General features: G+C 37.3%; 1 pseudogene; it reads left to right on the top strand.

Annotated features, from left to right (window-relative positions):
* Positions 1-8,453: 8,453 nt before the first annotated feature.
* LOC119523630 lies at positions 8,454-10,463 on the top strand (annotated as a pseudogene).
* Positions 10,464-14,073: the final 3,610 nt, after the last annotated feature.

The following is a 14,073-nucleotide window of genomic DNA, read 5'->3' as shown; positions in this document are numbered from 1 at the left end:
ACTTTTACAGGTAGATATTCTTCTGGCTAAGAAACTCTCAGACAGCCTTTGTCTGTTTCGGAGTGGTTTTTCTTATGCCCTTACAAGATCTGAATCACAAATATTCCATAACTCTAACTGTCTGAAAGCCCAGGAAATGAATTTATTGGATTTGAATTGCAGATAACACAAGCAACTCCTGCCTCTTTTACATTGTAAATTTTATTGTGAACCACAGGAAAGCATTAACTTAACTGCTAAATGCCTCACTCAAAACTTTGTTTTATTTGTACACATTACCTACTGGTCCTTTCTCATATGCAGTCATTTGGCAATACCATGAAAATTGAGTGTGTTTGTTTGTTTGTTTGTTCATCAATCATACACAGGAAATACCTGCTTTCCTTCCAAATGAACACATGGCTAGCAATTCCACTTCTAGGTATATACCAAAGAGAAACGAAACATATGTCCACTGTGATGGTTTGAAGCTGTATATATCCCAGAATGTATATACACCAGGAATGTTCTTTTAATCCATTCCTGTGGGTGTAGACCTATTGTGGATGGGATGTTTGGATTAGGTTATTTCAGTTGAGGAGTGTCCCAGGGTGAGTCATAATCCTCTTGATGAAGTCCTTTATAAGAGGATAAAAGACAGAGAGAAGACACAGAAGAAAGCCCCAGAGAAGCTAAAAAGGAGACAGAAGCTAAAAGAAACATGCAGTAGCTCAGGGAGGAAGCCAATGAAGCCAGAAGCTGGAAGCAATGAAACATGGCAGAGAAGGGAGAGACCAGAAGACTCACCATGGGTCTTCTCATGTGACAGAAGAATCCCAGATCACCAGCAGCCTTTCTTCATGAAGGATGCCTTGATTTGGACATTTTCACAGCCTCAGAATTGTAAACTTGTAAGTTAATAAATCCTCATTGTAAAAGCCAACCCATTTCTGGTATATTGCATTTTTTACCAGCATTATTTATAATAACTAAAGGTTGGAACAACCCAAATGTCCATCAGCTGATCAATGGATAAACAATATGTGGTATATCCATAAATTGAATGTTATTTGGCCATACATAAATATATGTACTGATACATACTACAACATGAATGAACCTTGAAAACATTATGCTAAGTGAAACAAGCCAGTCTCAAACAACCATATATTATGTGATTCCAGTTAGATGAAATGTCCAGAATAGACAAGTATAGAGAGATAGAAATACATCAGTAATTGTCGAGGGCTTGGAGAATGAGAGATTTGGGAGTGATAACTAAAGAATACATGGTTTCTTTTAGACATGGTGTAAATATTCTACAATTGATTGTGGTGATGGTCACAGAGCTCTGAGAATGCAATAAAAACCATTGAATGTACTTTAAATGGGTGAATTGTATAGCATATGAATTATAGCTCCATAAAGCCATTACCAAAAATTAGCACGAGCCTCGCTGATTTTGATCCCTGAACTCTTCAAGCAATGCTTGGGTCCACCATATTCAAATCTTCAGATTGTCTGACAATTAAGCTCAAGGAAGGAAAGAATTTTTGTCTGTTTTGCTCACAGAACAGTGCCTATCTGCTGCATCAGAACAGTGCCTATCATTTTGTAGACCCAATGAAAAACCTTGTGAATTCTGGGTAAATCTCCAACATTTAAAATCATTATCCACTAGAATTTAAGCTTCAGGTCAGCAATTATGTGCATCTGTTTTCTTCACCACTATTTCCCCTGACCTTGAACAATGTCTGACCCAAACTGAGCATTCAACAAATATTTGTAAAATGAATATACTGTTTCTTAATGTCTCAAGCTCAGTGGAAAACAGTGTGTCTAAGATTCAGCCAGGCAGTCAAGTGATGGGAGAAGAAGGTACATGAAAATAAATGAATTGGTAATGAATACAAACAGATCATTCAAAGAAGAAATGACAGGTAAATATGTGAAAATTTTTTCATACCACCTAACAATTAAAGAAATTAAAGTAATGCATAGTAGAGGATAACTCTCCTCTGTGCACTCACTAAAATCTCTTGCCACCACACTAAGATATTCAGTTTATGCTTCCCCTAGAAACACACGAACACAGAGATGGAAAGGCAGATGAGAGAGACAAAGCACTGAGTGCTTGGTAAAGATAGGGTGCATAATGGTGGTCCCGATACCTAAGTTTTCACACATTCCATGCATCCAGATCCTCCCTTTACTCCTTATACTTGACACCTCCATTGCAATCCCTTGATCTGAATGGCTATTAGTGTGATTGTGTATGTGTGACTGCTGTGGAATGAATCATTTCCATGTCTTGGAAATCCACTGCAAGCAGAACCACTCATTTCACAACTGTTCCTCAGGTAAGACTTAATTAAGAAATGTCCACTCCGGATGTTCTTTAGTGAGTGTCTCCACGTTGTTACCTTCATTACCAATGAGAGGAAACAAACACAAAGCTAATGTAAAAATGTCAAAGAGAACTTGAAAATCCAGCAAAAATCCAATGTGTTAACATCCAATTCAACTGGGATCTAGACAGGTCCAATGGACTGTCCTAGATGACAGTTAATTGGAGAGAAAAGTCTGGGACCTGATTATCATAAATAAAGCACATCTATTATCCTGCACAGTAAGTCAGTGCATTATATCACCTGATTTATAAGCATGGGGTTTGCAGTTGAGGCTCTATGGGATCTTGGAAGGAACATGAGACTGACATTAGAACTTTGTTAAATCTTATCTTGTTTGTTACTACCCCTTCTCTAACTTAATCTCTTTTTCCAACTTCAAGGGTGTCTAGGCAGTGAGCACCCTAACTTATTCATTTTGAAAGGGGGTGTCAACAGTATGAGGAAGGAGTTTGCATCTAGTTTTTGTTCTTAAAGAGGCTGTTGCCTCTGGGTTTTTGGACTTGTCTGGCAAAGGAGCACTCTGGTGGATTTAGGTTTCTGAGAAAAATAACTTAGTGAGTGAATCTTACATAGACTCTCAGGTAGGGACCTATGTATTTGGGACTACTTTTGGTACGGGCATGGTGTGTACTGTGCCATTTAGGATGTCTAACTGGAGCTTGCATAAGAGAAATCTCCAGGATAGTCTCTCAGCTTCCTTGGTTAAATTTATTCCTAGCTATTTTATCCATTTGGATTATATTGTGAGTTTTTTTCTTAATTTCCTATTAGGATTTTTTCATTACTAGTGTATAGAAACACAACTGATTCTTTTGGTATTAATATTGCACCCTGCAAATCTGCTGAATGTGCTAATTAGCTCTACTACTTTTTTGTAGACTCATCATGGTTTTCAATATATAGACTCATGTTATCTGTGAATAGGGATAGTTTTCCATTTACTTTTCTAATTTGGAATATTTTTTATTTCTTTTTCTTGCCTAATTGTTCTAGCTAGAACTTTCAGTACAATATTTGAAGAGCAGTGGATAAAGAGGGAGTCTTTGTCTTGCTCCTGATCTTAGGGATAAAGCTTTCAGTCTTCCACTATTGAGTATAATTTTATTTGTGAGTTGTTCATAAATGCCCTATTTCCTGATGAGGAAGTCTCCTTTTATTCCTAGTTTGTTTTGTGTTTTTATCATGAAAGGGTGTTGGATTTTGTAAAATGCTTTTTTTTTTTTGCATCAGCTGAGATGATCATGTGGTTTTTTCTTTTGTCTATTAATGTGATGTGTTACATTGGTTGATTTTCATATTTTGAATCAACCTTGCATTTGTGGGTAAATTCCACTTGTCATGGTGTATAATTCCTATTATTGTTGCTGGATTCAGTTTGCCAGAATTTGTTGAAAATTTTTGCATGTATGTTGGTACATTTGAGGGTGTTCCACAGGTCTTTGAGGCTCTGTTCAGTTTCTTCATTCTTTTTATTTCTTTCTGTTCTTCAGATATGTCTTCAAGTTTGTTGATTCTTTCTCCTGACAAATCAAGTCTGATGTTGAGCTTCTCCAGTGATTTTTTGTCTCAGTTATTGTACTTTTCAACTCTGGAATTTTTATTTCATTCTTTGTTATAATTTGTAGCTATTCATTGATGTTCTCTATTTGGTGAGACATCTTTGTTGTGCTTTCCTTTAATTCTTTAAACATGTTTCCTTTAGGTCTTTGAACATATTTGAACTGATTTAAAGGCTTTGTCTAGAAAGTCCAACATCTTGGCATCTCAGAAAAAGTTTCCATTGACAGTTTTTTTTTCTCTTGTGCAGGGTCATGTTTTCCTTTTTCCTTGTATGTCTCATGCTTTTTGGTTGAAAACTGAACATTTTAAATAATATAATGTGGCAACTCTGGAAGTCAGATTGCTATTATTTATTTTTACTGTTGCTGTTCTTGTTGTTCTTGCTGCTGCTGTTTATTTATTTAGTGAATTCCCTGGATGAATTCAATAAATTAGGCATTCTTGATTGTGTACAGACACTGAAGTCCCTGATCAGTTTTAACTTAGTAGTAAGCTAATGATTAGGTATGAATTTCCTTAAATGCCTCGAACCAGTAAGTTTCCCAATCTTTGAGGAAGGGCTCTGTGGGGGGGGGGGGTAGCTGCATGACTTCAACACCCAACAGGCAGTTTACCTCTCTACTTTAACCTTTGCTTCCCGCTTTCACTGAACCTCAAGCTCAGCTAAAAGTAAAATTTACAGTCTTCTTCCCGGAAGGAATACTATTCTGCATATTTATGTGGCCTTACAAATTCTCAGGATATATCAGGCTTTCTAAACTACCCTATAGACATCCCATTCCTCAAATCATGCTTCTAAGTTTTTTGGTCGGCTTCCCATTAGTGTCAACTACTATTGCGTCTCTGGCAGATGCAACATTAAACAATTATTGAGGATTGATTTGACAAATATTCTAGGAATAGGGCTGTTTGCAGAGAACAAGCTCTGATTCAGGTCAAATTAAGACAAGATCTGTGAGTGGGAGTTTCAAGGGAGCTACCAGAAGGTTACATAGGACAACTCTCTGGGAAAGGGACTTTCTGAGGAGTTCCAAACCTGTTCTACACCACCTCCAATGGCTTCTAGGCTGCTATTTTTCACATTTACTATGATTGTTAGCTGTTGGATTTTAAGGCTCTCCTGGGGCTTAGGTAAGATGGAAAAGCAAAGTTAGAATAAAATGTCTTGGAAAGAGATGTTGTCATCAAGGTGGTGGCATAAGACATTCCCAGGAATGTTTCCACATACAGACCACTAAATAAAAGGACAGATTCAACTACCTTGGTACTGTGGGGAATGATAAAGACTGGAGAAGACACTGCAAATATTGACTTGAAGAAAAAAAACACCAAAAAAGAGTTAGGAGAGCAGAATGGGCCTGCCAGTACGGACCCCTCTCCCACACTCAGTCCTGTATAACTTAAAAGACACACAGCACCTCTGCTTCAGACACATTCTGCCACAGTTGCTGACCACAAAGCCATCTACAGAAGCAACTCAGAGTCCCGTGTACACTCAGGCATGAGGACCCCAAGCCAGAGTCCCAAGCAGGCCCTAATGGTTGGCATGTGCAAGCATACAGTGTGGTACCCCAGAAATCAGTGTGTTCCACAGTAGAACTCCTGGCAAACTGTGCACACTTCCAACCTAGTCCCTAACTGCTGGTTCACCTAAACAAAAAAATGTCTGGTGCTTTTGAACACTGACACCATCTGGCTTTGTGGGTCAAGATCCCCTAATGTAGAAGTAACAAAGGCAAGAAAAAAAGCCACATGAAAAGGAAAAACAGAACCACTGTAAGGCAGGGCAGACTCAGGGCTAAAATCTGGAGTGAATAAGTGGCCTGGAGTGACGGAGAGGAGTTGAGAAAATCAGAGCAATTGGGGAGTAAATTTGAATACAAACCAAGAGTACAGCCCAGGACTCCTGGAGGAGGAAGAGAATAAAGGAAATCCTCTCCTGGAAGGGAAACAGTAGCACATTATATGGTAATTTTAATAGTTACTGAGCATGTCTGGGGCAAGACACAGGTGCAGGTTTTTACCTGAGAAAATCCAAACTGGTAACATGGGTTGATCTAAAGATTCAGTATGAACTGGACTAAGCATTGAAGAAGAGTTTTAACACACAACAAATCTATATCAAAACACCAGTCAAAAGGGGAAAACTAGCTTCCATGGTTTTAGCACATCAAAATGATAAAATGCCCAGACATCAACAAAAGATCACAAGCCATAGAAAGAAACAGGAAGAGAAGTTCAGTCAAGGGAAAAATTAAAACTTCAGAGAAAACACAGACTGTGTAGCAGCTAAACAAAGACAATCAACCAAATTTTCTAAATCAATTCAATGAACTAACAGAAAATATGGTTAGAAGTAAACTAAATTTGGATATAGAAGTAAGGGTATAAGGAAGACAATGTGTGAAAAAAGAAGAAATAAAAAGTTTGAAAAGCACGTAGTAGAATTTAGGAGGATGAAAAATACAGTGATGGACAGTTAAAATACACTGAAGACATTCAACAGTAGATGTAAACAAGCAGAAGAAAGAATCAGTGAATTAGAAGACAGGAAAATCAAAATAATACAGTCAGAAGAGCATATAGAGACAAGAATGGAAAAAAAGAGCAGAGCTTAAGGGACCTGTGGGACAACATGAAATATACCAATATACATATTATGTAATTCCAAAAAGGAGAGGAGAAGGAAAAGGGGGCAGAAAGAATATTTGAGAAAAAAAATGGTGGAAAATTCCCAAATCTTATGAAGGCATAAATATGCATGTGCAAGAATCAAAACATACCCAAATAGAATAAGTCCTACTAGACTGAATCTGAGACACATACTAATCAAAATGTCAAATCCCAAAGATAAAGAGGCAATCCTGAAAGCAACAAGAGAAAAGCAATTGGCCACATACAAGGGAACAGTAATAAGATTTAGTGCCAATTTCTCATCAGAAACCATGGAAGTGAGAAGGCCTTGTTATGATATATTTAAGGTATTGAAACAGAAAAACTGCCAGCCAAGAATTCTTTATCTGGCAAAACTGTCTTTTAAAAATGAGTGAGAAGGCAGCAGAGTGGGCCATGGCAGTAAGAAGCAGGAGGGTGTAGCATCCCACAGGGCAGGCAGGGTGCGACTTAGAGAGGTGGGAATAGGGATACCAGAACAAGGTAGTAGAGGCAGCTGTCTCTGCTGTTCACACACCTGGAGCCTGGAGCTGGCAGTGGCAGAATGCTGGGCAGTGTATCTTCTAATCTGAAAAGTCTTCCATGAAAACCTTCACCTTTTAAAAATAAGTAATGCCATCTATTTTCCTAAAAGACTGAAATGGGGCCAACATTTTGAGGGCCCCATGGTTATGAATGTTCTTCAATTTCATAATGTCTCCTGCTATGGAAGACATCCTTGACATCTGGGCAGTGGATTCACAGACCACATCTGTGAGCTCCATACCTGTGTATTTCCTTTTGCCCACTGGGATACATATATATAGTTGGAAGTACCTCAAGAAGCTACCATTTCTCATATTAAGTAGATGTTATGGAAACAAGTTCACAATTGCCCAATGTTTAACCTCCTTATAGAAATTGACTCCTATATGTTTGCATGTGTGAATCAAACTGCAGTATATAAGGAACTAGAAGATGAAACAAGAAGACTCTGGGATGTCAGGCCTTTTCTTCCAGTTCTCAAACTAGTGACAAGAAGTTGTGATTCTGGGGAAAAATTAGACTCAAAAATTGGAGTCCTTATAGGAAAAGGTCTGCATGAATTTGATGTCTTGAAGGATCCTGAAGTGAATGAATTCCAAAGAAAAATGTGCAAATTCAGTGAGAAAAGATTCAGTCACTTGTGGGATTGTCTTGGATGGACTGGAACCATCCATCCTTGAAAACTTAGAAGATAAACTTTGTGGAGGAAAGCTCATTGTGGCTGTTCACTTTGAAAATTCTTAGCATGTGTTTAGTTTTCAAGTTTCTCCCAATAGGAATCCTATCAAACTAAATGAATTAGCAATTCAAAACTGTTTGACTATTCTGGGAAAGAAGATGAAGTTAGCCCCTGTGATTATGTATTGCAAGTCAGTGGGAGAGTAGAATATGTGTATGGTGATCATCCACTAATTCAGTTCCATTATATCTGAAACTGTGTAAGGAACAGGACTCTGCCACTCATGGAATGCTGCAAGATCAAGAAGATGTATGAACAGGAAATGATTGCCATGGAGGCTGCTATAAATCAAAATTCATCTAACCTTCCTCTTCCTTTACCACCAAAGAAAACATGAATTATTTCTCATATTTTGGGAAATAATCACCTGTCCAAATTGTTTTGATTAAGGGAAATAAACTTACACACACAGAGAAGAAACTGTATAAGTTCACATCAGGGCTGGTCTCTTTCATAGTACTGAGCTCCTTTGTAAAACTGTTGTAAGCTCAGAAATATCAGGAAAAAATGATCACATTTGGAACAAACCACTGGAATTTGATATTAATATTTGTGAACTGCCTAGGATGGCTTGATCATGTTTTGCTGTTTATGCAGTTTTGGATAAAGTGAAAATGAAGATGTCAACTAAAGTATTAATCCTTCTAAATATCAGACCATCAGGAAAGCTAGAAAAGTGCATTATCCTGTAGCATGGATAAATACGATGATCTTTTACTTTAAAGGACAGCTGAGATCTGGAAATACAATATTGTACAACTGGTCTTCATTTCCTGATGAACTTGAAGAAATGTTTAATCCAAAGAGAACTGTTCAAACAAATCATATAAATGAAAATACAACAGCTTTGCATGTTAAATTCCCAGAGAATGAAAAGCGACCTTATATTACCCTCCCTTCAATAAGATTATTGAAAAGGCAGCTGAGATTGCAAGCAGTGATAGTGCTAATGTATCAAGTTTCTTGCTGTACTGAAAGAAATCTTGGACAGAGATCCCTTATCTCAACTGTGTGGGAATGAAATGGATCCTATTTCGACTTTGTGACAAGACTGCAGAAAGAATTTTCCACAGTCACTGCCAAAATTACTGCTATCTATTAAATGGAATAAACTTGAGGATGTTGCTCAGCTTCAGGCATTCTTCGGATATGGCCTAAACTGCCCCCCCACCACCACCCTGGGAAGCCCTGGAGCTTCTGGATTTCAACTATTCAGACCAGTACATGCAAGAATATGCTGTGGGCTGCCTGAACAGATAAGTGATGAAGAACTCTCTCAATATCTTTTAGAATTGGTGCAAGTTTTAAAATATGAGCCTTTTCTTGATTGTGCCCTTTCTTGATTCCTATTGGAAAGAGTACTTGCTAATTGGAGAACAGGGCAGTTTGTATTTTGGCATCTTAGGTCAGAAGTGCACATTCCTGCTGTCTCAGTACTAGTTGGTGTCATCCTTGAAGCATACTGCTGGGGAAGCATAGGCCACATGAAAGTGCTTTCCAAGCAGGTTGAAGCATTCAATAAGTTAAAAAACTTTAAATAGTTTAATCAAACTGAATGCAATGAAGCTGAACAGCGCCAAAGGGAAGGAGGCCATGCACACTTGTCTAAAACAGAATGCCTAGTGGGAAGCCCTCTCTGGCTTATAGTCATCTCTGAACCCATGTGTTATCCTCTCAGAACTATATGTTGAAAAGTGCAAATACATCGATTCCAAAATAAAGCCTTTGTGGCTAGTGTGTATAATAAGGTATTTGGTGAGGATTCAGTTGGAGTGATTTTTAAAAATGGAGATGACTTTTGACAGGCTATGTTGACATTCCAAATGCTGTGCTTGATGGATTTCCTTTGGGAAGAAGCTGGTCTGGATCTTCGGATGCTACCTTATGGCTGTTTAGCAACAGGAGATCATTCTGGCCTCATTGAGGTTGTGAGAGCACCTCTGAAACAACTGCTGATATTCAACTGAACAGTAGCAATGTGGCTGCTACAGCAGCCTTCAACAAAGATGCCCTTCTGAACTAGTTTAAAGGATACAATTCTGGGGATGACCTTCACTGAGCCATTGAGGAGTTTACTCTGTCCTGTGCTGGCTACCATGTAGCTTCTTATGTCCTTGGGATTGGTGACAGACATAGTGACAACATCATGGTCAAGAAAACTGGTCAGCTCTTCCACAGTGACTTTGGACATATTCTGGGAAACTTCAAGTCTAAATTTGGCATTAAAAGGGAGTGAGTGCCTTTTATTCTTATCTATGATTTCATTCATGTCATTCAACCAGGAAAAACAGGAAACAGAAAAGTTTGGCCGTTTCCACCAGTGTTGTGCATATCTGATTTTATGATGGCATGGGAATCTCTTCATTACTCTGTTTGCACTGATGTTGATTGCAGGACTTCCTGAGCTTACATCAGTCAAGGATACACAGTATCTCAAGGACTCTCTTGCCTTAGGGAAGAGTGAAGAAGAAGCACTCAAACAGTTTAAGAAAAAATTTAATGAGGTGTTCAGGGAAAGCTGGTCTACTAAAGTGAACTGGATGGCCCAGACAGTTCAGAAAGATTACAGATCTTAATGATCAGCCTTTGCTCCTAATGCATTTGTTGGTTTCATTTAGTTTTCATTTTGCACTTGCACTAAATTAAAGATGATTCTGCCAGAGATGTTATGAATGGAATGAAATCCTGGAACTCAGAGTTAAAGTAAGAACAAGGCATCCCACTGAATCTAACTTTAATAATCCCTGATGACCACCTCTGCTTTTTGAATGCTTGATCAAAGATCATAATGAAAACTGTCAATGTTATGGATAATCATTTTCTGCAGACATTGCATGCCAAGGAATGCTACTAGAGATGTTTTCCCTTACTTTAATGTGTTTGGTACTTGTACAGAAAGATGTAAATACTTTTTTTTTCAATATTGTGACCAAGTGCTCACTCAATCAACTTATCCACACCTTGGGGCTGTTGGCCGTTCTTACTTTCCAAAAGAGGCTTAAAAAGGAAAGCTATTTTCATTCCCATTTAAAATTGTGTAAATTAAAAAGTATGATATAATTTGAAATTATGATTCCTTTTCAAAAGAAATATTTTAAACCTGTGAAAACATGTTCCTTCTTTTGGTAATATTTATCTTCCATGATAGTGTCATTCCATCCATGCATGCTGAAAATCTATTGGTGAGACAAATATTATATATATAGATATATATATAATATTCTGCATCTATATTTATAAAATTTCTAGTGGGAATTCTAAAAAAGATGTTTCTTTGGTTTTTTCAGCCTGAGTTTTAAAGTTTTACAAAAAGCAGACTTTTTCTTAAGTTAATTTTCAGTTAACTATGTGATCCAATTCTCTCCAGATGCTTCTGTAATAAAGCACATATTAATACAGTTTACATGGTATCTATGAAAGAGCAAATCTATCCAAGAAAGAAAGCAAATGGAAAATGAACCATAAATTCCAGACCTAAAATTCAGCATTTTATTAAAACAACAGCTGTTCTTACTGTAATTATTAAAACTTGTACTTGTGATATTTCAAGGATATTCACTCGAATTGAAATGGCTTCATGTCATACAGGGATTCTTTAATTTATTTTTAAGGTACCATATCTAGGGTGCTAGATGGCAAATAGTATTAATATGTGCAATAGGAGCTACTAATTTGAATGTGTAAACGGATGCTCTCTCTGAGAACTGGCAACATCCAGAAAACCTACTGCTTATTCTCCAAAGAATATTGGGAGCTCTCAAACCTCAATAACATGGAAAAGAGAAGTGATGTTTGCCCTGTGACTCAGTTTTCTATAGGAATTTTATTAAAGATTGTTTAATCTTGTTGTCCTTTAAATAAATGAGGGAGAGTTTAACTCATAAACAGAAATAGTTAGTCAAAAAGAGACCAGCTCTATGAGAAATACTAAAGGAAGTTCTGCAGGCTGAAAGGAAAAGATGGGAGAGAGAGGCTTGGAGGAGAGTGTATAAATGAAGGTTATCATTAATGGTGCCTAAAAAGGTGAAAGGAGAGACAAAGTAAGATATGATATAAAAAAAAAAACCAAAGGATAAAATGGTTGAAGTAAGTACTGCATTTAAAGTAATAAATAACATTGAATCTTAGTGGATTGATTCCTTAATGAAAAGACTCATATTGGCAACTAGATAGAAAAAAAAGTATGGCCCATCTATATGATCTCTACAAGAGCATAGACCAAAGACACAAATAGGTTGACAGTGAAAGGTTGGAAAAATATTCCACACAAACAGTAACTAAAAAGAGCTGGGATAGCTATACTCATATTGGACAAAATAGACTTTAAATGCAAAACTGTTATAAAAGTCAAAGAAGGACTGTTTATATTAAATAAAAGGAGCAATCCACCAAGAAGATATAATAATAATAAATATTTTTCAAATCATAAATATTTATGCACCTGACCAGGTGATCCAAAATATATGAGGCAAATACTGTAGAAACTGAAGGAAGAAATAGATATCTCTACAATAACAGTCAGAAATTTCAATTCACCACTCTCATCAATAGATAGAACAACTAGGCTGAGTACAATAAGGAAACAGAGAACTTGAACATATGATAAATGAACTAGACATAACAGACATATACAGAGCATTGCACTCCAAAACAGCAAAGATATACATTCTTCTCAAGTGCTCATGGATCATTCTCCAGGATAGACCACATGGTGGGTCACAAAAGAAGGATCAATAGATTTAAAAAGATTGAAAGTATATGGAGCACTTTGTTTGATCATAATGGATGAGGCTGGCAATCAATAACAAGAAGAGAACTGGAAAATTCACAAATGTATGGAGGTTAGACAACATACTCTTAAACAACGGGTCATAGAATATTGCAAGATAAATCAGTAAATATCTCTAGACAAATGAAAATGAAGACATAACTTATCAAAACTTGCAGAATGCAGCAAAAGCAGTAGTGAGAAGGAAATTTATATCCCTAAATGCCTATGTTAAAAAAGAAGAAACAGTTAAAATCAAATACCTAATGGCATACCTGGAGGAACTAGAAAAAGAACAACAAACTAATCCCAAAGAAAGCATAAGGAAAGAAATAAAAGATTAGAGCAGAAATAAATGAAACTGAGAATAAAAAATTCAGAGAATTAACAAAACTAAAAGTTGATTCTTTGAGAGAATCAATAAAATTGACAAACCCTTAACTAGACTGACTGTTCTAGTTTGCTAATGCTGCCTTTTCACAAAACACAGAAATGGATTGGCTTTTATAAAGGGGGTTTATTTGGTTACAAAGGTAGTCTTAAGGCCATAAAGTGTCCAAGGTAATGCATCAACAATTGGGGACCTTCACTGGAGGATGGCCAATGGTGTTTGGAAAACCTCTGCTTGCTGGAAAGGCACATGGCTAGGATCTGCTCCAGAGTTCTGGTTTCAAAATGGCTTTCTCCCAGGATGTTCCTCTCTAGGCTGCAGTTCCTCAAAAAAATGTCACTTGTAGTTGCTCTTGGGGTGTTTTTCCTCTCTTAGCTTCTCCAGAGCAAAAGTCTGCTTTCAACAGTCATCTTCAAACTGTCTCTTATCTGCAGCTACTCTCTCAGCTCCTGTGCATTCTTCAAAGTGTCCTTCTTGGCTGTAGCAAGCTCGCTCCTTCTGCCTGAGCTTATATAGTGCTCCAATAAACTAATCAAGCCCATGCTGAATGGGCAGGGCCATACCTCCATGGATACTATCCAATCAGAGTCATCACCCACAGTTGGTGGGTCACATCTGCATGGAAACACTCAAAGAATTACAATCTAATCAACACTAATACATCTGCTCACACAGATTACATCAAAGATAATGGTGTTTTGGGGGACATAATACAGTCAAACCAGCACACTGACAAATAAAAAAGAGAGAAGACACAAATACATAAAATCAGAAATGAGAGGGGGAGCATTACTATTGATGCCACAGAAGTAAAGAGGATTGTGAGAGGATACACTATGAATAATTGTAACCCAAAAAAAATTGACAACTTAGATGGAAGGGAAAAATTCCTAGAAACACACAAACAACCTACACTGACTCTAGAAGAAATGGAAGACCTCAACAGACCAATTACAAGTAAAGAGATTGAATCAGTCATCAAAAACTTCCACAAAGTGCACAGCGCATGATAGCTTCACAAGTGAAT

The sequence above is a fragment of the Choloepus didactylus genome, chromosome X, assembly GCF_015220235.1.
Source record: "Choloepus didactylus isolate mChoDid1 chromosome X, mChoDid1.pri, whole genome shotgun sequence".
Taxonomy (NCBI): Eukaryota; Metazoa; Chordata; class Mammalia; order Pilosa; family Megalonychidae; genus Choloepus; species Choloepus didactylus.
The sequence above is the reverse complement of the archived record's forward strand: the minus strand, read 5'-3'. Positions and strand labels throughout refer to the sequence as shown.